We start from the raw sequence: 21,923 nt of genomic DNA, 5'->3' as shown, positions 1-21,923 counted from the left end.
TAGGAACTGAAAGATAAGCAGCGTAATATCATCAGCAACCTCGAAGATATAGTAAAAGCAGCAGAAGAATTCTATACTGCCTTGTACAGTACCCAGAGGAGTCAGGATACCTCAATTACAAACAGTAATGAACAAGATACAGAAACTCCTCCTATAACTAGCGATGAGGTCAGAAGGGCCCTGCAAGACATGAAATGAGGAAGAGCGGCAGGAGAAGGTGGAATAACAGTCGGTTTAATCAATGAGGGAAGAGACATAATGCTTGGAAAACTGGTGGCTCTTTATTCGAAGTGTCTATCGACTGCCAGGGTCCAAGAAAACTGGAAGAATACAAACATTATACTAATCCACGAGAATCCACCAAAATAATCTCCGATAGAACAAGGGCAACACTAGAATTTAGTCAACCAAGGGAAAAAGCTGGCTTCAGGAAGGGATACTCTACAATGGACCACATCCATGTCATCCATCAGGCTATCGAGAAGTCCGCAGAGTACAATAAGCCTCGCTATATGGCTTTCGTAGATTACGAAAAAGCATTTCATTCAGTAGGGATACCAGCAGTCATTGATCCATTACATAATCAAGGAGTACAGAACGCTCACATAAATACCTTCGAAAATATGTACAGAGGTTCTACAGCTACCTTAATTCTTCATAAGAAAAGCAGGAAGATACCTATAAAGAAAGGGGTCAGACCGGGAGACACAATCTCTCCAATGCTATTCACTGCGTTCTTAGAAGAAGTATTCAAGCTATTAAACTGGGAAGGCTTAGGAGTAAAGATCGACGGCGGATATCACAGGAAACTTCGGTTTGCCGATGACATTGTCCTGTTCAGCAACAACGCAGACGAATTACAACAAATGATTGACGACCTTAACAGAGAGAGTGTAAGAGTGGGGTTTAAGATTAATATGCAGAAGGCAAAGATAATGATAAATAGCCGGACAAAGGAACAAGAGTTCAAGATCGCCAGTCGGCCTCTAGAGTCTGTGAAGGAATACGTTTACCTAGGTCAGTTAATCACAGGGAATCCTGTTCATGAGAAGGAAATTCACAGAATAAAAATGGATTGGATCACATAGGCAGACATTGCCAGCTCCTGAGGGGAAGCTTACCATTATCATTGAAAAGGAAGGGGTACAATCAGTGCATTTTACAAGTTCTGACATATGGGACAGAGACTTGGAGACTGACAAAGAAGCTTGAGAACAAGTTAAGGACCGCGCAAAGAGCGATGCAACGAAAATTGCTAGGCATAACTTGTTAGGCATAACAGAAAGAGAGAAGTTTGGATCAGAGAGCGAACGAGTATAGACGATATTTTAATAGACATTAAAAAAATATGGTGCTGGGCAGGTCATGTAATGCGCAGATTAGATAACCGTTGGACCATTAGGGTGACAGAATGGGTGCCAAGAGAAGAGAAGCGCAGTAGAGGACGGCAGAAGTCTAGGTGGTGCGAATAAATTAGGAAATTTGCGGGTGCTAGTTTGAATCGGTTGGCGCAGGGCAAGGGTAATTTGAGATCGCAGGCAGAGGCCTCCGTCCTGCAGTGGACATGATGTCCTGGACATGGACATGTCCTGCAGTGAATGATGATGATGATGATCTCTCAAGACAATTTACTTGCGTAGTGTAGACCGTTGGGTTGTCACTGACTTGCGAAATATCTCGGCACGCGCAACAACCGTTGAAAAAAAATTATCCCCGTCACGCTGGCGCCATGCTAATAGCCGTATACGAGGACACGTTTTGAGTGTGGAATTCGCACTTCTGCATTTTGCACACAGATGAACATAATGAAGAAGTCGAAGTGAGACGGCATTAAGCACTCATCTTAAGAATATAGCAAGAGTGCACTCCGGCTCTGCGGATGCGTTGTGGTTGGTCTTAGGGTCACCTCGAAGCGATTCGGAATAGCGAAGCCTGTCTCATGGCAATGTTGTTGCAGCAGTTAACTCACCAGCTAAGCGTAGAAGGCCAGTTTCATAGAAAACCTTTCTTCTCCATCAATGTTTCGACGAATGCTATTTCGGTTGCTGTCTTCTCATTGCTTTCATACGAAGGACATGGGCTACAAAAAACAAAAAATAACCTTTTTCGAAGCGACCTACGCCGACAAGCATTTGCTGCCAGAAACATTTTCCAGCTTTTATTCGGTAGCAATGTTTATGAAAAATGACCGAAATGAAAGAGAGAGAAAGACAATTGTTTGCGAGATTTAAAACCGCTGCTGCTTTTCTTTAGGTACCACGAACTTGAAATCCGAGGCCAGTATTTTTGGAATGCCCTTTGACTATCCCGTCGCCTGTTTCTTTCTTTAAAGTCTTTGCAAGGTTTGTTATTGTGATTGTGACAGTGGCACTGTTGGCCGATGGCCACGCCGGCTATAGCTGGCTGCGTGCGAGGAAGGGTCGTTCGGACGGCCAACGACCTTTCATTCGATAGTGCATGAAGGATACCCGAGAAACACATCAGCAACTGCAAAAAAAAAATGCACATAATATTCGAGCACCCGCGCGAATATAAAGAGGCGAGACAGACGAGCATACCCGCAAAAGCGCATTATACCTGCTCACAATTTTCTACCTACTCTTTATTTTTCTTGTGTGTGCTTTTGTTACCGGCAGATGTGTTCGTGACCAGCGTCACAATGCTTTTCTGTCGGACACCCCGGACGTGGATCAATATACGGGCGCAGCTGGTGCCTCTGAGCGCGTCCCACGGCAAAAGAAACGGAAGCACTTCCCTCTTAGAGATACCGTGCAGCATTACTCTATATAGCCACAGGTTGAGTCAGCCAATCACCGCGCGAATACAAACAGATACCGGAGCGTCAGGAAGGATTGTGAGAAAGGTTAATGCGGCCAATCACGATAGCGAGCGGCTGAGTGGTGAAAAAGCACCCGTTAAACGCCAAGGAAAGTGTCCTTTATAAACGCGAACCTCAGTCGCGAAACTCGCAAAGCTGCTCGCACTAACAGCAGCCGGTATCACAAAACTTGGTTCGGAGGATAGCGAGGATCCGCGACGTCAACAGATAAGAGAATGCATACGGTGTCCCACAGTATCGCAATTATCGCATCTCTGCGACAATTAACGGAGTGTTATTAGTGATTAACGATAGTGATTTGATGAAAACGCGATGGTTGATGGAGCGGCGCTGCGGCAATAGCACTGCCTGTAATCCTGAATGTTTCTTCTAAGCTAGCGCCAAGCGATAGCCGAGTCACGGTAGCCAGCGGTGCGGCGGCCATAGCATTACCAAATCAGCAGAATTAACGAAACCTTTTCGCTAGTTTGAACTCCATGAAACGCGAATACGAACGGCATTGCAATAGAATTGTTACATTATACCGGCGCATTTTTTGTTCTGTCATCAGACTGGCTTTGTCACTTGTGGAACCTCGTGCCCATGCTTTTGCCTTGCCTATTCTAATTTGATGTTATATTGCTTGAGGGCAAATAGAATCATGAGTGACAGATAGGCTGGCTACTGTACTAATCTACGCGGCGTATGTATACATCCTTGAGCGCTTTCGGCATAAAAACAGTCGTCTGCGCCAGTACCGACCCGTGTTGCTCCTCTATCTGACGCCACAAGTTCCGGAGGCGAACACGACCGCCATGGAACGCTCCGCGTCTGATTAACCGACGGCAGCTGTGACTTCCGCCATATTGAAGGGATTCAGTGAGATAGTGTTGGCACTGTTCCTTTTTGTTTGTTTGTTCGTTTGTTTGTTTCTGTTTCCTCGAGTCAACTTCGCAAGCCGCGCGTCGCAAGTATCCGGAAGCGCTGTCTCGGTGCGGAAGGAAATGTAACGGCTGCCTCAGAAGCTGCCACTATATACACCAATTAAAAAGTCGAGAAAAGAATCCGAAAGAGTTCGCAGTTTGTACGGCCAAATACAATCAATGGCTGCATTTTATTTTTTTTATCGGTAGCAACATTTTGCTTCCGACAGACAGACGCACATGGAAGGCTTCAAAGGGAGACGAAATCTTGGAGCCCCGAGGCCTTCAGCTGATACGCCCCGTGGAGGTTGGTAGGGGAAACCTATTTGCGAACAAGATGTTCTGGCTGTTGAGCCATAAATTCAAGGCGCCTCTCTCCCTCTGTGAGTGTGTGTTTGTCATGGGTGTTTATTTGCGTGCGCGCATGTGCATGTGTGTACGCTTGTATGCGCTTATGCACGGTCGTGCGTGTGTCTGTTTGGCCGGCTTGAATTTGTCAGTGCGCACGCGCACGCATGTGTTCGCGTGAGCAGGTGAGCGCGGGTGTGCTACGGTCGACGTGGGACAATGCTTCCAGAGTATCTACTCCGCATAACGATGCGCGCACATATTGTGTTCATACAAGGTTCAAGAAAGAGCAGAGTTGTTTGCAAACATGTGTAACGGCCCGTTCTGTGCGCGCCCTTCCAGCCTCGCTTGGTATGTCCAAAAATATTCCTGCAGCTGGTTCGAAAACGAGTGGGTGACTTGAAACGAAGGAAGGAATGCGTGAGTTTCAGGCATACCATCGCCGTTCTCTCCTATGCGGCTTACAAGAGTATAAACAACCTGATGGCGCGTGCTAATTCACTGTCAAACATGTAGGCATCCTTGCTTGTTTAGAGTGTACCGAGAATCAGAAAGAAAGCGGCCACAGGAGAATGTATGTTTAGCGCAAGCCTGGTGGAACTGCAGGCACACGCTGACCTGGTACACAAAAAAAGAAAAAAAAAAGATAGAGCAGTGGTGGACGCATCGTTTCTTTTTTTTTTTTTTTCAGTCGCTTGGCTTCTGTGGCGCAGTTCGAAAGGCAGAAATAAGCAGCAGCCACCCGAAAACAATGTGGCCGTGTTTTCCTTTCTCCTTTTCTTTTTTTTTTCTTTTTTCATTCTGACAGGGCGCAAGGGCCACCGATACAAGTTAACGGGTAATGTGGTTGTTTACGGATTGTTGAGTTTCGGCAGCTTTCACGCATACTTTCTGAAGAAAAATGATTTGGTTTCGCGGAGAAAGAATGCCGGTAAAACTATGGAACAAGTCTGCCCGCAACCTTGAAAAAGAAAAGAAAGAAATGACACATTTGAGAAAACCGGGATTCTACGGTGCAAAATGGGCGATAACCGTTAGGAATGACCGATGTATACGGAGGTCCGTAAAGTGGCAATAAATTATATGAAGATATGACCTGACGTATTTTTGTAGCCGTATTCTTTTCAGTTATATCAAAGCGTATCAAATTAAATTCTAGGGTTTTACGTGCCGAAACCACAATATATTAGGAGGCACGCCATAGTTGGAAACCATAGATTAATTTAGGCAGGCTGGGGTTCCTTAACGTGCACTTCAGTCCAAAATTTATTCGAGCATTCTCGCATTTCGTCCCCATCTAAATACGGCCGCCGCGGCCACGATCGTGCTCCCGACCTCGAGATGAGGAGCGCTGCTACACTGCTAAATAACGTACACCCTCAAAAGTGAACAAAGGCGTAAATTGGTCTCCAACACACACACATTTGTACTCTTTTTAAGTTAAGGGTGTCAGTTATAGATCAATTTGCACACTTATTCGTTTTCGAGGGTGTGAAATATTTTGTAGTGTAAGCTACCAGGGCGGGTAGCTTCCGTAACCAAGCGAGGGCTTATTAGTAAAAGACAAATTTCCCTAATTATGCGCACAGTGAAACCTGTTTATGTCTCGTGAAAACATATATAATTAATATATTCGTGTATGGCAAAAAAAAAAAAAGAACCTGTTTGCAGAGAAACATGCTGCTTTCAAGTAGTTGCTGGCCCCCTTCGCGCTGTTTATCTAGCAGTAATGGAACTTCCATGTAATCGACGCAACTTTCTCTATGTTAGAGACCACGCAGTCTGTCATACAATAAGAGCTATTGTGCGGGGCACGACTAAACGTCGTCTGGCGAAGGGCATACATTTTCTTGCAAGTAAACGAACACTGGCTACAGAGAACAGAAAAAAAAAAAGCTTATGACCTTTCAGGACAACGGTTTGTGACGTCATAAACCGCGAGAACGTTTTTCTTTTCTTCTCTGGAGCGAGTGTGCTTTATCTACGACAAAAATAATACTGGAGATTAGGTGATAGAAACGCATTATTCCGTGTCAAGTTGTTGCCATGTAATAAAAAAAACCTATCGTCCTGGAAATAAAATAAACAAAATATAAAATATAAAGTGAACTACAATGGAAGTCCCGTTCACAAAATTTAGCATATGGATAAAAGATCAGCGTCCGTAGACGCGCATTAAATAGGGCCCACTTTTGCAATGTCACAAAGCTTCAAAAGTAAAATATCTTCGTACTTCTTTTGTCAGGTTCTGTTTACCAAGTATATGTCTCTATTGGAACTACGCCCGTTGAGAGAGGCAAAATGACAACGACGATGTCAGCTGCAAATATTCCAGTTCAGTCTAGACACCTTACCACTTATGCTGACAATGCTCCTATATTCCAGAACCAGGCTGCAGAAAATAAAAACGAAAAAAAAAACGCGGAGCAAGCAGTTCCTTTGTGACGACTTAGACCGACTATGAACACCATTAACGTGGGACACGCATGCTTTTTTGTGCAGTCCGGACGGCTTTGACCCGAGTAGAAAACGAAAGTACAAGAGTCATTGCTTTGTGATTCTCAGTGCCGTTCGCTTTGTTCAGCACAATCACGATCTCCCGTTGCTTGACAACGGAACACGTCACCAGACCATCCGGTTAGACACCCTAAAAGCAGCTGTTTCGTTGCCAGGTAAAGGCCCTTGCATGTACAGCTGATAAGAAAACGAACGCTAGTTACACACTTTTCGACAGGATCTAATCTATAGCACAGAATAATTGACTAGTGGGCGAGTTGGTGGGCTTGCACCATAGAAAAAAGAAAAGTAGCTCGAAAGACAATCATACCCTGCGGCAAAGATCATTTCATATAATGGTAATAGTATCAGACAACGTTGTTGGGCTGTCCTGGTGAATTCACTTATATGCGCATGCTCGAGTGGGGGTTTGCTGACTGTTTTCTTCTTGTTTTTGGTTTGCATGCCTATATATGATCCGTGTCACACAAAACCTTAGTCGTAGTGAGTAAAGTGCATGCTCTTTTGTTAACTCCGCTTTGCGTGCCATTTTTCAGGCCGCATCATTTATTCATGACGTAACTATACAGAAGTGACCTGCCTTCTTTCCCCAACATAAGAACAGCCCATCTGTGCATAATGCGAACGGAACTAAAAATCACATAGTGATTTCGTTCCCATAATCAGAAGCCTACACTGTTTATTTACTTCACTTTTTATCAGCGGGGAGCAGCAGCACATACACACACCACTTGCACCAAACCATCAACCGCTTTCACTATTAGATTTATTCCTTTCAAAATTACAGCTCTCGCCGTAGACCATATTAAGCTTTTTCACACACTACCCGCTCCAACCAAAGGCGAATACTCCTTTCGTGTATAGTGACTGCATTATATGCCGTTAAAGTTCATTAAAAGACTATGACTTCCCTGCAATTCCCTGGGCAAGAAGAGAGAAAGATAAGATGCGAGAGGCAGGGAGGTTAACCGGAAGACGGATATCCAATTTCCTACCCTGCACTGGGGAGGGATAAGGGGAGACAGAGAGATAAAGAAAAATGCATAAATACAGAAAGAGAGGGAGACTGACACACGTACCCACGCACGCAAGCACGCACACATGACCGCACGCACGCACACGCGAAGACACGAAGTGTGTCATTGTGGTGCCATGTCAGAAAAAACCCCGCGAAAGACGTGCCGCACACAAAGTTAACAAGAAGCGTAACCAAATTTCAAAATTTATTCCGCATGACAACGCGAGGGCTGGCAACGTTCGTCAGGCAAGCTACAGCGGCTTCTTGAAGCACACAGCCTATGCAGAGTGAGCTCGGAGTGTGAAGTCGACGTTGCCAATATCGCTCGCTTCGATGCTCTGCTACGAATCTCGGAATCATCAACCGAGGAATTCAGAGTCACTTTCGCGTCTTTGTAGTCTCGTTGATATATACGCGAGCCATGCACTGCGCCTGCTGACAAACAAGCAGGTTTTCCAGCCTTATTTTCTGGCTGCAGAGCTCGAGGTCGAGTGCTGGATTGCAGGCCTCGCCGGTCGCTTTTAGATAGAAAACACCCGCTGCTGCATACATCGTAGCCCAGTTCGCATTTTTCGGTAAGTTAAACTTTGAAATTTAATTACTTAATTAAACTTTTTTATCTGCAGTCGCGCTTGTATGCTTTTACTTGCGTGCTCGTACTTTTTTGTTCAGTAAGTGCAGGAGGCAACCTTCCGTCTTTCTGCAAATCGGAAACACATCCAAGCGTTCCGTATAGTTACGTATATTGCTTAGGTAATTCTGCCATTTCATTACTTACGCTTTCTGCGAGCTAAAAATGAACAGCTGCCCTTGGCTTGTCTCTTAATCTTTCAATGCGTTTCTGTTCTACTCAGGCTTTCAAATTCTATTTTTGCGCCACGCAGCTAGGGTACATAATTCAACGAATCGCTAACCAAAACTCCAATTCGCGCAGTATACCACCGCCTGTCGAACGGCAGCCAGCGCCCCATTTTAAGTTATAGTGCCGCTAAGTGAAACGGACTTACGCGGCCAGACGGAGAAGAATCGTTTAACAAAGAGAAATACCCCCCCCCCCCCCGCCCCCCTCTCCGCCTTCGCATTGCATCAGCTTCTCGGTCATTCACAACTCGACGATGCACTGAAAACTTTATTCGCATCTCCTTGCTATAGAAAACGAATAATACAAGCTAATAAACAAACCATCGTCGCCGCCTGTGCGATTGCTAGGGAAACAAAGAAAATTTTCCATTTGCAATCGTGGAGCGAGGAGTAAGCGTATCGCCTTCTCAAAGAACTGCAGGGCCTTCGGATTCATTATAAAATTTCCATGGCTACCCTGGAATGCAGGCGTTGCCGAACACGAGGCGGCTGGGAGATTTTCTCGCGATGCATTTGATCTTAGGTCTACAACGAAGGCTCCTGATGCCCTCTATAGTTACTAAAATAAGCCATCGCCGGTCATTTTCATTCTTCGTGGTCACCACCTCGTCAGGCCTCTGTGACCAACGGACGGAGCAGGCCAGAAGACTTTCTGCTGAATCGCTCCGAACGGGGTCAGCGCGTGCTCCTTCATGGTAAGATCAATTCGGAACTTGCCGCATCGCCCTTGCGTGCGACATGACGAGTATTATTTCTTTCAGTGCCCTAGACTCGCTACACTTATTTTTGAAGCCGTTCAGCGTCGAGGCGCCCAACACGCTATAGTGCAGACACGTGCACACGCCATATAGCGTAGACATGTTCTCGCAAGCACACTGGACATTCAGGAAGGAGGTGTTCCGGCTCCTAATGAAATTTTTTAAGTGATGTAGATTGCGATATGTAACGATTAGCAGGCTCATTTAGAGGCACTGTGCCGTCGGGGGTCTGCAGGCTGGCGTGGCAGCTTGCGCTGGATGATTCATAGGCACGGCTTGCGTTCTGTTCCGCATCGCTGCGTGTGTCGCCTCATTCACCCGTCTTGCACCATGCTTTGAATGAAGACAAAGAGAACTAAATACTAGAAGTCAGTGGCTTTTTTTTTGTTAAAAAACTGTGCTGAAAGGTGGCGCTGGGCCGTAGCAATTGCCGAGAAGCTCAGCAAGGCTGGATTAGCCTGCAGCCAACAACATCCACCTCCTTCTATTGCCACGTGCCTTTCTTTAGTGGAAATGTCATTTTCCCAGTACCTTTAGGTGCGCTAGTACACATATTGAAAACACGATGGCGACAACAAGAAGCGTGCAGAAATAGTGATACAGAAGAGGCCGACAGGCGCAAGACTGGGGACTCACATTACTGCGACAATGACACTTCTTGTCTCGCTTGAGTTAATGAAGATTAAAATCAAACTTACTAAGCTGCTATAAGGCCATTATGGAGCAGCGTTGGTCTCCATGCGGCTGCTCGTCTCAATCCGTCTGGTACAGCACGAGTGAACAGTTGTGTGCAGATCCTGTTAAATAAGGCATAGAGAGAGAGAGAGAGAGAGAGAGAGAGAGAGAGGCTTTAATGATCTATTGGAGATATTAGCCAGGCTGATCTCCTAACATGTTACTCCAAGTGCTGAGTGATTATTATGATAATGAATGTAGGAGATTACACGTCTCTTAGCAGCTACAAAGTCAAAACATGGCCGCTCAACGACACACATTTCAACAATATGGAAATTTCAAATAGCGCTCAGACCCAAAGCTTCGTTGCACTTAATACGACAGCAGCTATACAGTGAATCTCCACAGAACGTTCTGTGCAGAATCCCGTATTGCTGCCGAGCGCGCATGCATAGCTCTTCGCGTATTTTAGAAGGAAATTCGTACTGCACACGCGATATTTTAACGCGAAACCGTTAAGGGCCCCAGGCCAGAGAAAATCCGGTGTCGGCATCCTCCGTTGGCGTCCAGCTTCGGACGTCGTTTTGGCAGAAGGATTATAGAACCAGGTCCTCTAGGTGGCGCAAGGAAGTTCCTGAATTAATTGAATTTCTCAAGCTAAAATACGTAGAAAAATTGTAAAGAACGACTTGCACGAAACCTACGGACATGATAGTATCGGATTGTAATTTGACTATACGAGAAAACATAATTCTGTTACGCGAAAACTCAAAGAAACCCCCTTTTCCAGCGTTTCTACCAAACATAGACCGGCCACGACATCCGCCATTTGCGCGCGCCGGCGCGCGCATATCTTGGAGGCCACGGAGCGGCGTGGCCGGTTCCTTGCAGTGCCCTCAATGGCGCGCGCCTCCGCGGTATCGTGGCCCACGCAAGAGGCCGCGTTTCTACCAGAAAGCCCGCCTTCGTGCATAGCGTTTTCGGCCAGCGTTTCCCGGCAAACCTTAGGGTTACATACGCTCCAGTTGCCGCGAAGCACGAAAAACCGTCAGGAATCTATGAGTGCTATCGCGTTGTACTCTTAAAGCGAAGCTCAAACGTTTTCCAAATTTTTTCGGTGCTCTACAGAAGCCAATCGCGTGGTATCAATGACGCCACGCAGTGCCTTTGCAGATAAACTAGTCGTGACAAGGCGCATCTTTTCGCATGCGCTATAGCTGCGCAACATTGTGGAGGCCACGATGATGCCTGTACATAACCCCGTAAAGAAACAGCGAGACAGCCGGCCTTGCACTGGTCCCTTTTTGCAGCCAGCCATTGACCCAACACCCTGCATAAACGAGAGAGAGACTTCTAAAAGAGGAAGTTAAGGAGGTTAATAGGGAAGGGCGTCCGGTTGGATACCCTACATAGAGGAAGGGGACAGAGAAAATTGTTTGTTTACGCATGAGCTTCTTTAGCGCTACATATTTAATGACGGTGTCATGAAAAAAATTAACGAATAGGAGGAGCCACCACCCATTCACCTTGTTCTGTTGTGGCAGCCTTAGCGCTTAGCACAATTTAGCGAGTTAGGTGCCTCGAATGTTTTCTCTCTTTAAATTTTATTTCCTGCAGCTTTTACCAAACGGCGTCCGTAAGTAGCAAGCGAAAGCACGGGCCCTATACATTAAGGTACAAAAATTATTTCATGTATGATGCAAAAAAAAAAAAGACTGCAACAATCGAAAAGGCATACACTTAGGGAATATATGCGAAACGAAGAAGTAACTGTACATGTATTTTCTTTAACAGGGACAAAATTGATAGAAACGAGGAAGGCGCCGGACGGTCGAGGTGGCATGAAAAATTTGCCCGCTCAGCAAAGCGGCGAAAGTCAATGCGGCAGCACAGCAGCCAGTTGACGCCGGAGGCGCACGCGGAACTGGACGAGATTTGTATTCGTCAGCCGGTCGGGATTTCTTTCACCCAGGCGCTCGAGTAGCGTCGGTATACGCCTCCTTCGCTTCTGAGTAGCAGCAGCAGCAGACTGCAGAGCAAACACATGCTCGCTTCGCGCGTCTTTGAGCACTTTTCGTTTTCCCCGCTCTCCCCGCGTCTTCCCATTGCTCCATTCTTACACCCCAACGCTCGTAGACACACACACACACACACACACACACACACACACACACACACACACACACACACACACACACACACACACACACACACACACACACACACACACACACACACACACACACACACACACACACACACACACACACACACACACACACACACACACACACACACACACACACACACACACACACACACACACACACACACACACAGGCACGCACACACACACACACACACACACAAACCCGTATATACGTAGAGCCTTCCTCCTCCTGTCTGAGCAGCTTTCGCCAGGTGAACGAAATGTTTGTGGAAGGTCGCATAAAGAACGTCCGTTCGGGCAACAGAGAAGCCGTAACAGAGTAAAAAAATAAAACGGAAACACTCGAGGGGTACTCGCAGATATAGGGCAACGTAAACGAGATAAGAATGGCCAAACAAAAACACTGCGCCGGAGCTCGAAAGGCCCACTGGCTCTGGAAAGCGTCGCAGATTGCAGGAGGCATCGCATGTGAAGCGGAGGGTCGGGGTTACGTACGCAGGGTATAGCGGGGCGGTGATCTGCCGGTGTGGCCCTTGTGTGTTGACTCACGCCGGCTGTGGACGGACGGGTGCGCATAGCGAAGAGACGCGCGTGTGAGCAAAGGAAGGAGCGAAAAGCAGAAGACGAAGAAAGCGAGAACAGCAGACAAACAACGCGCACGCGGACCGGCTAAGCGTCAGCGGAAGTGAACGGAGGGGCAAGCGCGTTAAACCCAGAAACGACGGGCCAAGCGCTTTTCAACTAATCTTCCAGGACCTCTCCATGCGCGAACGGAGGCGCACCTGAGTGGAGAAAGGAGAAAGTAAATATGAGATCAAGAACAGAAAGACGGAGGTGTGTGTGTGTGTGTGTGTGTGTGTGTGTGTGTGTGTGTGTGTGTGTGTGTGTGTGTGTGTGTGTGTGTGAGACTTCATCTGAGACTTCAAAAAATTAACGAAAAAGACAAAAAGGGAAAAAGTCAGAACTAGGTAACAAAGAAAGAAAGGTGGGGCGAGGACGAAGCAACATCGATGAGAAGCCGTCTTCGCCGCTCTTGCTCACTTTAAAAGCAGCGCGCGCATTTCTCTATTTATTCTTTTTATTTTTAAAACTTTTTTGGCCGCGACAACAAGAGACAAACGTATTAGCTACGCTCGCACTAACGTAAACCAGCGTACGCGAAAAAAAAAAGAAAAGAAACTAAGCATTGCGCAAGTGATTTGCCGCTCGCAGTTTCGGAAAGAACCAAATAAACGAACCCACGAGCGTTAGCTGGATGGATAAATCAAGGATTGCCACAAAGCGACCAGCGAGGTGAAAAAAAAATTACGAAAGAAGAACGGTAGGCGAGGATCTGAAGCAGCGGGGCGAGTGTAAAAGGACGTCTAAAGCAAACACCTTGAAAGCAAGATCAATTTGAAGGACCTGCGAGGTTGTGCGCACCTCTCCGGGGAGCAAACATGGGCAGCGCGGCTCGGAGCTCGGCAAACACGGCGGCAGCGCCTAAGCAGAGGCAGCTAGTTCCCGACGCTCGGCAGTGCTGATAGAGGCTTTTTTTAACAAAGCAGGAAGGCAGCGCTAGAGCAGTCGCGTAGAGCGCAGATTATGGAGAGGGAGCAAAAGAAGATATCGCTAAAGAATACATGGAAGGTGGCAGCATACGAGGTTAAAGGAAGTGGGAAAGATAGCAGCATAGGAATGGCGCTGCTTGGACGCTATAGAGAGGGGCGCGCCTCGACGATGCTAAAGTGCTTTGTCTTGTCACGGTGGACCTTTTTGCTCAGATGCCGCCGAAGCAGTATGAGAGACGGACGGCGACGCAGCGTGAAAAAAATAAAGAACGTTTAATCTTAGACAGAACGCCCCCAGCGGAACGAAGGAAACATGCAATACGAAAAAAAAAGGAATAAAGAAGGAAAAGCGAGACGATGGCCGATATTACAGTGATCGACATTGCTGCGTCGACACATAAAGCAGCCTGTTTGTATACGCGCTTAGTGTCAGTATAAGAAATCGATATCTGAATTTATCCATTCTGCTATTGCACCATCTTCACTGCAGTACTGAGAATGGCACGGAAGGGATAGTGTTCATCGTTTCAATAGTACCGTTAGGCTGTTTTAGTTACTCATGATAGCGAATGCATCGTGTTGCGGCTGGCACGATGTTGGGCGTGTAGATTCAGTAAGATTCGCTCTTGGAGACGCACGTATACCGTTCGTTTGTTGCACCTGTAATTTCTGTTAGATATTATATGGCAATGAGATGTCGCTAATCAGGCCCTCCTCTGCGACACCAGCATTCTGAACTTTGGTTTTATATGATGTTTACGAGTGTTTACGTGTGCTTCGAAAGCCAAGGAGTGTGTGTATACGGTATCATGCGCCTTTTCTATCTACAACTGCAAGCATGTGCAACAAATGGTGAAAACAGTGAAATTGTGCAATGTCATTTCATACTTACGTATTATTATTATGCTGATTTATTGCACAAGTGCTGATTTATTGCAACAAGTGGTGAAAACAGTGAAATTGTGCAATGTCATTTCGTACTTACGTGTTAATATGCTGATTTATTCCCTTACACCAATGTACTAAAGCTCATTATGCTACGACAGAAGTTGGATGACCGGAAAAAACAAAACCAGCAGAGAGAGAGATAGACAAGTAAAGAAAGAAGTCCGGGAAGTTGAACAGATGGGAATATCCAGTTTGCTACCCGGCAAAGACGGAGGGTGAAAGAAGAGGGAAAAATAAAGCAAGAAAGAAACCACAACGTTTGGACGAGCACAATGGAAAGGTGAAACAGAACAATATCGCGTTGAACTGTTGCAGCCGTCCACATAATTCCAGCTGTTCGAAGAAATTTAGCACAGTCTTCTGGTTTGAGTCGCTTTTGTGATACATATCTTGGGTACACGGAATGATTCTAGCTTGTGGAGTATTCCTCTATTCAAGGGATGCCACCAGGGAACTCAGCCTACTGGGTACGTACACAGCGCTTTGAGAAAACCTACTTTACCCGTTAGGCGTATACATATAGTCAACAATACCAGGTCCTGTCGCGTAAATGGTCGATCATAACATTGTCGCTGTTTTTGTCGTTTCTTTGCAGTTTCTATGTATTCGAACACGACGGCATGAGTGTAACTTGTGAAAAAAAGAAAAAAAGAAAAACTCCCGCACGAGTGTTTATTTGCTTCCCCCCCCCCCCCCCCCGTGTTTTATGACTTTATTGGTGGCGCTGCTGGTTAAGTCACAGCCCGATTTCGCGTTCACTGGCATCAAGACGTGTCTTACCCCACGCTGCCTTGCGTAGCCTTTGCACTATTTGCAACGCACACTGCCTGACAGATGTGCTCAGATTCACTCGGCATTAAGGCAGGCGCCATGCTGTGAACTCGAACTCGAATTGCTCTAACCATGCAATGCGGGCTCCTGTGCCACAGGAGTTTAAGAAAAGAACAAAGGCAATACGCGTATGCGGGTATCTCAGATTCGGCGTTAGTTGAGCACCCCTTGAGCTTACGAGACGCTCATGAACTAACCTCCTCTTTCTCGAACACATACAGATTCTTCCAGCGCAATCGAACAACTGAAGCGAAGAAGTATAAAAAGCTCCATTATTCTGTCAGCCACTGCATCGCCTGCGGTACTACTTATGCTTGAAGGCTCGTATTTATTTATTCATTTATTTATTTATTTATTTATTTGTAAGACCCTCAAGATAGTAGTATATTGCAAAGGGGAGGGGCGAGAATGCAATACAGGATTAGTTCTAAGAATTCACAGTACAAGGAACAAAAGAACGTCTTAAAAAAAAGTAGTTATTTCAATAACTGGAAAAAATGCATAACTATGGAGGAAATGAATACAGAAAGAGTACACTTTACCAAACAGCCAATGACCACGAATAAGTATATGACTATGCCGTTTGCTACTATACGTTAGGATAGGGATAACTTTAATAAAGTGCCGGCAAACGACGGTTTAACGCGTCGTGACGCTGGCCAAGAGTCGACCCGGGGTTATGCCCTACTCTGCACTAGCCCAGTTGGGCCCTTTTGTAGTGGGTCATGAGGCTTGTGCTTTTCGAGCTCACCCCGGGCCTGCTGGAGGGCCCATAGTTGTGAGTCCTTATCTGCAGACTGCAGTGCACCTTGAAGTCCGAGCCGGTAAGTCCTGGAGGTAGCTGCCGTCGGGAACCTGGCACAGTCCCACATGATGTGCCATTGGTCCGCCGGACCCGCTGCACAAACAAAGCACAGCTCACTCGGATAGAGCTCTGGGTGAAGCACGTGCAGCATTGCGGGGGCCAGGAGTGACGCGGTCTGTATTTACCTTAGGATTACGGCCTCCTCCCGACTGAGTGCCGGGTGGGGAGGCGGCATTGTCCGTCGAGCTAAGCGGTGACACTTGGTTACTTCGGCATAACTAGTCAATCTGTCCTTGGTTTCGAACAACCCCACGGAACCTTCACTCTCGGGGGCGCGGAAGGTAAGCGCTCGCGCCGCCGAATGGGCCGTCTCGTTGTGGTTCGGTTAGGATGCACACTCGCCGGCGTGCGCCGGGAACCACTTGATACGGACGGTGCTGCCCTGGTCTTGGAGTTGGAGCTTGCCGATGATGGCGGCCGCCGGCGCGCATATTCGCCCCTTGGCAAAGTTGCGCACGGCATTCCTCGAGTCGCTGAGCACGGTGCGACACTCGGCCTTAGTGATCGCCAGAGCGATGGCAACCTCCTCAGCGTCTGTGGCATTCGCGCACCGCACGCTCGCTGCCGTTGTCTTGGTGCCGGTAGCCGCCGCAACGACCACTGCCGCGAAGCCTTCCCGCTTGTATTCCGCAGCGTCCACGTACCCGGCGTGCCGGTCTTCGGCGTGTTGTTCGGTGAGGGCCTTGGCCCGCGCGTGCCGCCGTTCGTGGGTGTACACTGGGTGCATGTTCTTCGGGATGCGGTCCACGTAAATGTGGGTCCGCTCCTCATCTGTGAACACGCACGGTTGCCGGCTGGGAGCTTGGGGGTTGTAACCCAGGGACGTCAGGATACTGCGGCCCGTCTTGGTGGTAGAGAGGCGCTCGAATCGCGTGGTGAGCTGCGCCTCGGCTATTTCTTCTAGGGTGTTATGGACGCCGAGCTGCAAGAGCCGAGCCGTACTCGTGGTCTCCATTAAACCCAGCGCCGTCTTGTAAGCCCGTCTGATCAGCGTGTTGATCTTGGTCCTGTCAGTGACGTGCCAGTTGAGGTAGGCCGCAACGTAGGCGATGTGACTGATCACGAACGACTGGACAAGGCGCACGAGACTGTCTTCACGCATGCCCGCCCGCCGTGTAGAGACTCGATGTATGAGCCGGATGGCGTCCATTGCCTTGGTGGTAAGCTTGTTGATGGTCTCGTCGTTGCGGCCGCTCTTGTTGAGCAGCAGGCCCAGGACCCTGATCTTGGGAACTTCGGGGATGCGTTGCCCCGATGCAGTCACAATCTTGATGTGATCACACTCCTGAAGGGGAGCGCGCTTCCGTCCCGGTCGAAGCGGTGTGAGGACGTTATTTACCATACCGTTACCATACCATACAGTACCATACATTAATCAGCGCGTTCTTAAAACTAGCGTACACACTTATGCTTAATAATGATGTAGGTAGATTATTCCAGCCGATCCAGGTCCTAGGAAAAAATGACTGTGTGCACGCTACGGTGTTATGACGGAGTAAGTTAAATTTCTGAACGTGATCACGACGAGTAAGGCATTGTGTGGATCCAAAGGGAGCGAATAGGTGCGCTGTGGTAATAGATGTTATGAAAAAAAAGTAAATGCGCGATTGCTTTCTGCGAAGAGACATTAATGGGATTTGAAGGGTACTCTTTGTCAATGTAACACTATCAGTGTGATGATAGTTAGCAAGGCTGAAACGAACATAGCGATTTTGTACTGATTCGATTACGTCAATTAATGCAACCCCGATGAAGATCCCAGACGGATGAGGAATATTCCAATTGGGGGCGGACGTAAGTTGTGTGCAACGGTTGTTTCAATTAAAAACAGGCGCAAGCGAAAAAAAAATTCTCTTGAAGCATCCCAGGCAGCGGTTAGCTATAGTTACTAGGTATTGTACATGCTGCCTCCAAGAAAGGTGGTTGGTTATATAAATGCCGAGATAACGGTAGCACGCAACAGATTGAAGGGGGCACTCATTGAGTCTGTAGATAGGGCAAGTGGTGCTATAGAATGAGGAATGCGCATAGATTTACATTTAGTAATGTTGAGCTCCATGCGCCAAGTGAGGCACCAATAATGCACGTTATTTAAATCAACTTGAAAGGTCGTTATATCTGAAGCATTAGTTACAATATAGAGCGCAGCCGTCAGCGAATAAACAAACTTGTGAGGAAATGTTATCAGGTAGACCGTTTATATATATTAGCCAGAGCAGGGCAGAGCTCCGGCTCCTTTCATTCTCATGACATATTAAAAAAAGGCGCGTGATAGCGCGAATAAAACCCATCCTTTAACATCTTTGATACTCGAGAAATTTTTCCCTCGGAAAATTTCCTCCGGCGCGAGACAAGCGTGTTCATATTCACCTGTGTGGCCGCAGTCTCCCCAGTAACTTACAATATTTATTTCTTTAGGATAGTTCTTGGCTGGGGCAGTCCTCAACACTGCTGTACCAGGAAAGTGGAAATGCTTCCTCAAGTTCGGCGACACCTCTCACTAATTGTACGCACACCAGGTGGATGCTAGTCCACCTGATATGTGCTTCCCCAAGCATATTACGTATGCGGTAGCAAGTGCTGAGATGGGCTCGCCTCACCAGCGAGCCCTCGGCTACATTCAACGCGTGGGTTCAAAACAAACTCTCAGTACAAACCCTTGCCGAAGTCGCTCCGCGATGAGAGATTGCAGCCATTTACGTCATCTTTGCTTCTAGTGTGCTTAATGAGAGAGAACCCCCTTCCAATAAAAACAAGTGAAAAAAAAGAAAGGAAAAGAAATCGTGAAGAACAAAATATACGAGTGTACTGTGGTAATCTGTGGTAAGGAAATTGGGCCACAGGGCGTAAAAGCCAACCCCTAGCTGTACGTTTCAAGGTCTCCGTCCCCATTCGCACTTTCTGTATAGCCTTCTCCGCGATACACGTCCGTGCGCCGGCTCTACGTGGTACCACAGTGGCGCCTGTCGGTGCAACTCTCGTGTATACATGGTCGCTCGGACGCATGCAAACGACGCTTATTAATGTACTTTGTCTGCCGTTCCCGTTTCCCAAGTCGGTCCAAGCCGAGACTCGACTGCTACTGCGGCCGTGTAGCAACTTTTTTGAGTGTGATAGATCATACGCGCGGTGATAAGAGCAAGCGAGTCCTTGTACCATCGCTGTAGTGTTCAAAGATAAGCAGATATGCCCCGCTACACTCACACCCTTCAGTAATGATGCGAGCGAATGCGCATACAAGGCGCTTGATCTGCGCACAGTAGGCCGCCGTATAAAGGACAGCGGCTTTTATTTTTGAGACGGGAACCATCTGATTTACAGGCACGTGCGTGAAAGATCAGTCGAAATCATAAAGATGGCTGTTGTTATCAACAACCACGTGAATAAACATTGCACTCTGCCATGAACGGCTGATCTGCCTTTATGTTGTCGACTCCATTAACCGTAGTTTTGCTTTGCTTTCTTAGCTGCGGCTGCAGTGTACGCGGTTTGCTTGTGATCGTCTCTCTTTCTCCCTCTCTCTCCCTTCCGCTCTCTTTCTCTTTTTTTCTCCCCCTCCTTCCTCCACCCGTGCAGGGTAGCCAACCGGAAAAAGCTCTGGTTAGCCTTCCTGCCTTTTTTTGAATCTTCTCTCTCTCTCTCTCTCTATTCATGAGGCGGCAACATTAAGCTTATTATAAACGTGGCCGCCTTCGTGTCTGCCTCCCCGCAATGGTGTCCACGCGACAAAAATCAGAGAGGAAGCCCAGAAATTCTTGTTGATGGCATACAGAAATGTTGGAAAATAGTGACTGTTGCTATATAAACACAGAAGGGTGGTCTCATCTTGGCCCCTTCCATCGCGTGCAGGTTTTCTAATTGTCTTAGGAAAAGCCAGATGTGCGAAACCGTCAACAAGGTATTTATCTATTTAGTATAAAGAAGAGTAGTCGACGTGCGCTGCTTATAGGCTATGTCATCTTTTAAGTACTATATATATATATATATATATATATATATATATAGCTGTGCGCGCAAATCGAAGCATAAAACTTACCATCCAGTGTTATTTCCCAGTGAACTCTCTCCTCGTGCTTAGATGGAAGTGCCAGCCTCCATTCGACCAACGCTTATTCACTCATTCATACATAAAATTTTGAAAATATGAAGGTCTCTACGCCTCGCCTTCACACTTTTCCGTTTCGAACGCCGAACGTCACCGAGCAACAGGCGCACACGAAACAGAATGCGCTTGCCAACACTAAAAGCCCGATAGGTATCTCGCACCGCTTTTAGCATTTGTTTATACACCTGTCTCGCCACATTACGATCTTTCGCTTGAAGAACTGTGGTACGTTTTCGTTTATATGTATTGTTTCTATGAGCATTTCAAAGTGCGATTGACGGCGTGGCTGCACGCGACATCCATTTTTTCTTGTATTTTTGATTGACGTCAGATTTTAGCGACGGATGGCGGCGCAACCCTATCGTAGTGGCTGTGCTCTTGAAACAATAACATAACGCTATGTGCAGTATTCCTGAAAAGAATCTGCTGTGCACGTCAGCAGACCAGCGAAATGCTGGGTTTCGGTTTCCCTGTGATATTACCTTACTACATTAACGTGAATGCGTCAATGCTTTTTTTTTTGTGCATCGATGTCGATCGTAAGAATTTTGTGTCTTTTAGATTAGCCTTTTGTGTCTTTTAGATTAGATTTTTTTTTAGCCGGTTCCTAAGCAGTCCAAATATTCCATATCTCGCAGGACTCGTTCGCGGAACTGTGCACGTGCGCACGTGTGTGATATTTGGCTATTCTCTGTGCTTTCAATTTTTTGTTCGCTGCGCAGGGGGGGGGGGGGGGGGGATGTAAAGAGGAGGACGGGCGCTTCACGCCAGTAATGGGAACAGACTCCTGAATAACTTCGAAACTTTCAACAAAGAGCGCAGATATGTTTAGTAACGACGGCACGCGGGCTGCCGCACTGGTCCATTGAAATAGGTGCTAGTGACAAAAAAAAAAAAAAACGCGGTGGCTTGTTTTTATGCCTCCTACGAAAATCTCTAAGTAGCGCTGGTCAGAAGCGACATCGGCCTTCAAGTAAAAGTGCGTACACACCATTGAAGATTCCTAGAATATCACGCGAGGTACATTGACTATGACAAAAACGTTTGCAAAGAACATCCCGTTCTTTTAAGCCAGGAAGAGTAAGTATGTCGCACCACAGTGGAGTTGAAGTTCATTTATTTGCCCATGGATTACACAGCGGGGGGAACGAAGAAAAAAAATCTGCTTGAACAGTTTGATTGACGATCTCATCGGCCCCTGCTGCTTGACCTGTTTTGAGTTCCGATTGCTTTGAACTAGAAAATGATGGCGTCGGCACCCAAATTAATTTACACATATTAATAGGGAGGAACGAATATCACGCTGCTTTGAAGAACTCGTCCAGCTGATGCCTCTGCGCCCTATGTGTACACGTACCGCTTACGCGTGGCACTGTAGAGTGCTTATCCATGCTCATCTAACGGGAGTGCGCGGTGAATATTGCGACAGTCTGCACAGGGAGAGAAAAGGAATCGACATTCCTTTGCAAAAATCGTGCTTATATTGCCTCTCAACAAATAGCCGAGTGAAGGCAGCCACAAACGAGTATACACACA

The 21,923-nt window shown here is 47.0% G+C and overlaps 1 protein-coding gene across 3 annotated transcripts in view; it reads right to left on the bottom strand.

Moving 5' to 3' along the window:
- The window catches only part of LOC142579574 (dopamine receptor 1-like), a 533,834-nt gene that overhangs the window by 273,745 nt on the left and 238,166 nt on the right, over positions 1-21,923 (bottom strand). The window contains exon 2 of one of the 3 annotated variants that reach the window (XM_075689927.1): positions 9,942-10,040. The exons of the other annotated variants lie outside the window; for them this stretch is intronic. The gene's annotated coding sequence lies outside the window, so the exon portion shown is untranslated. The remainder of the gene's footprint in view (positions 1-9,941; positions 10,041-21,923) is intronic. 3 annotated transcript variants of the gene reach the window in all.

The sequence above is a fragment of the Dermacentor variabilis genome, chromosome 4 (genome assembly GCF_050947875.1).
Source record: "Dermacentor variabilis isolate Ectoservices chromosome 4, ASM5094787v1, whole genome shotgun sequence".
Classification (NCBI taxonomy): domain Eukaryota; kingdom Metazoa; phylum Arthropoda; class Arachnida; order Ixodida; family Ixodidae; genus Dermacentor; species Dermacentor variabilis.
This window is presented reverse-complemented; position numbering and strand designations above follow the sequence as displayed.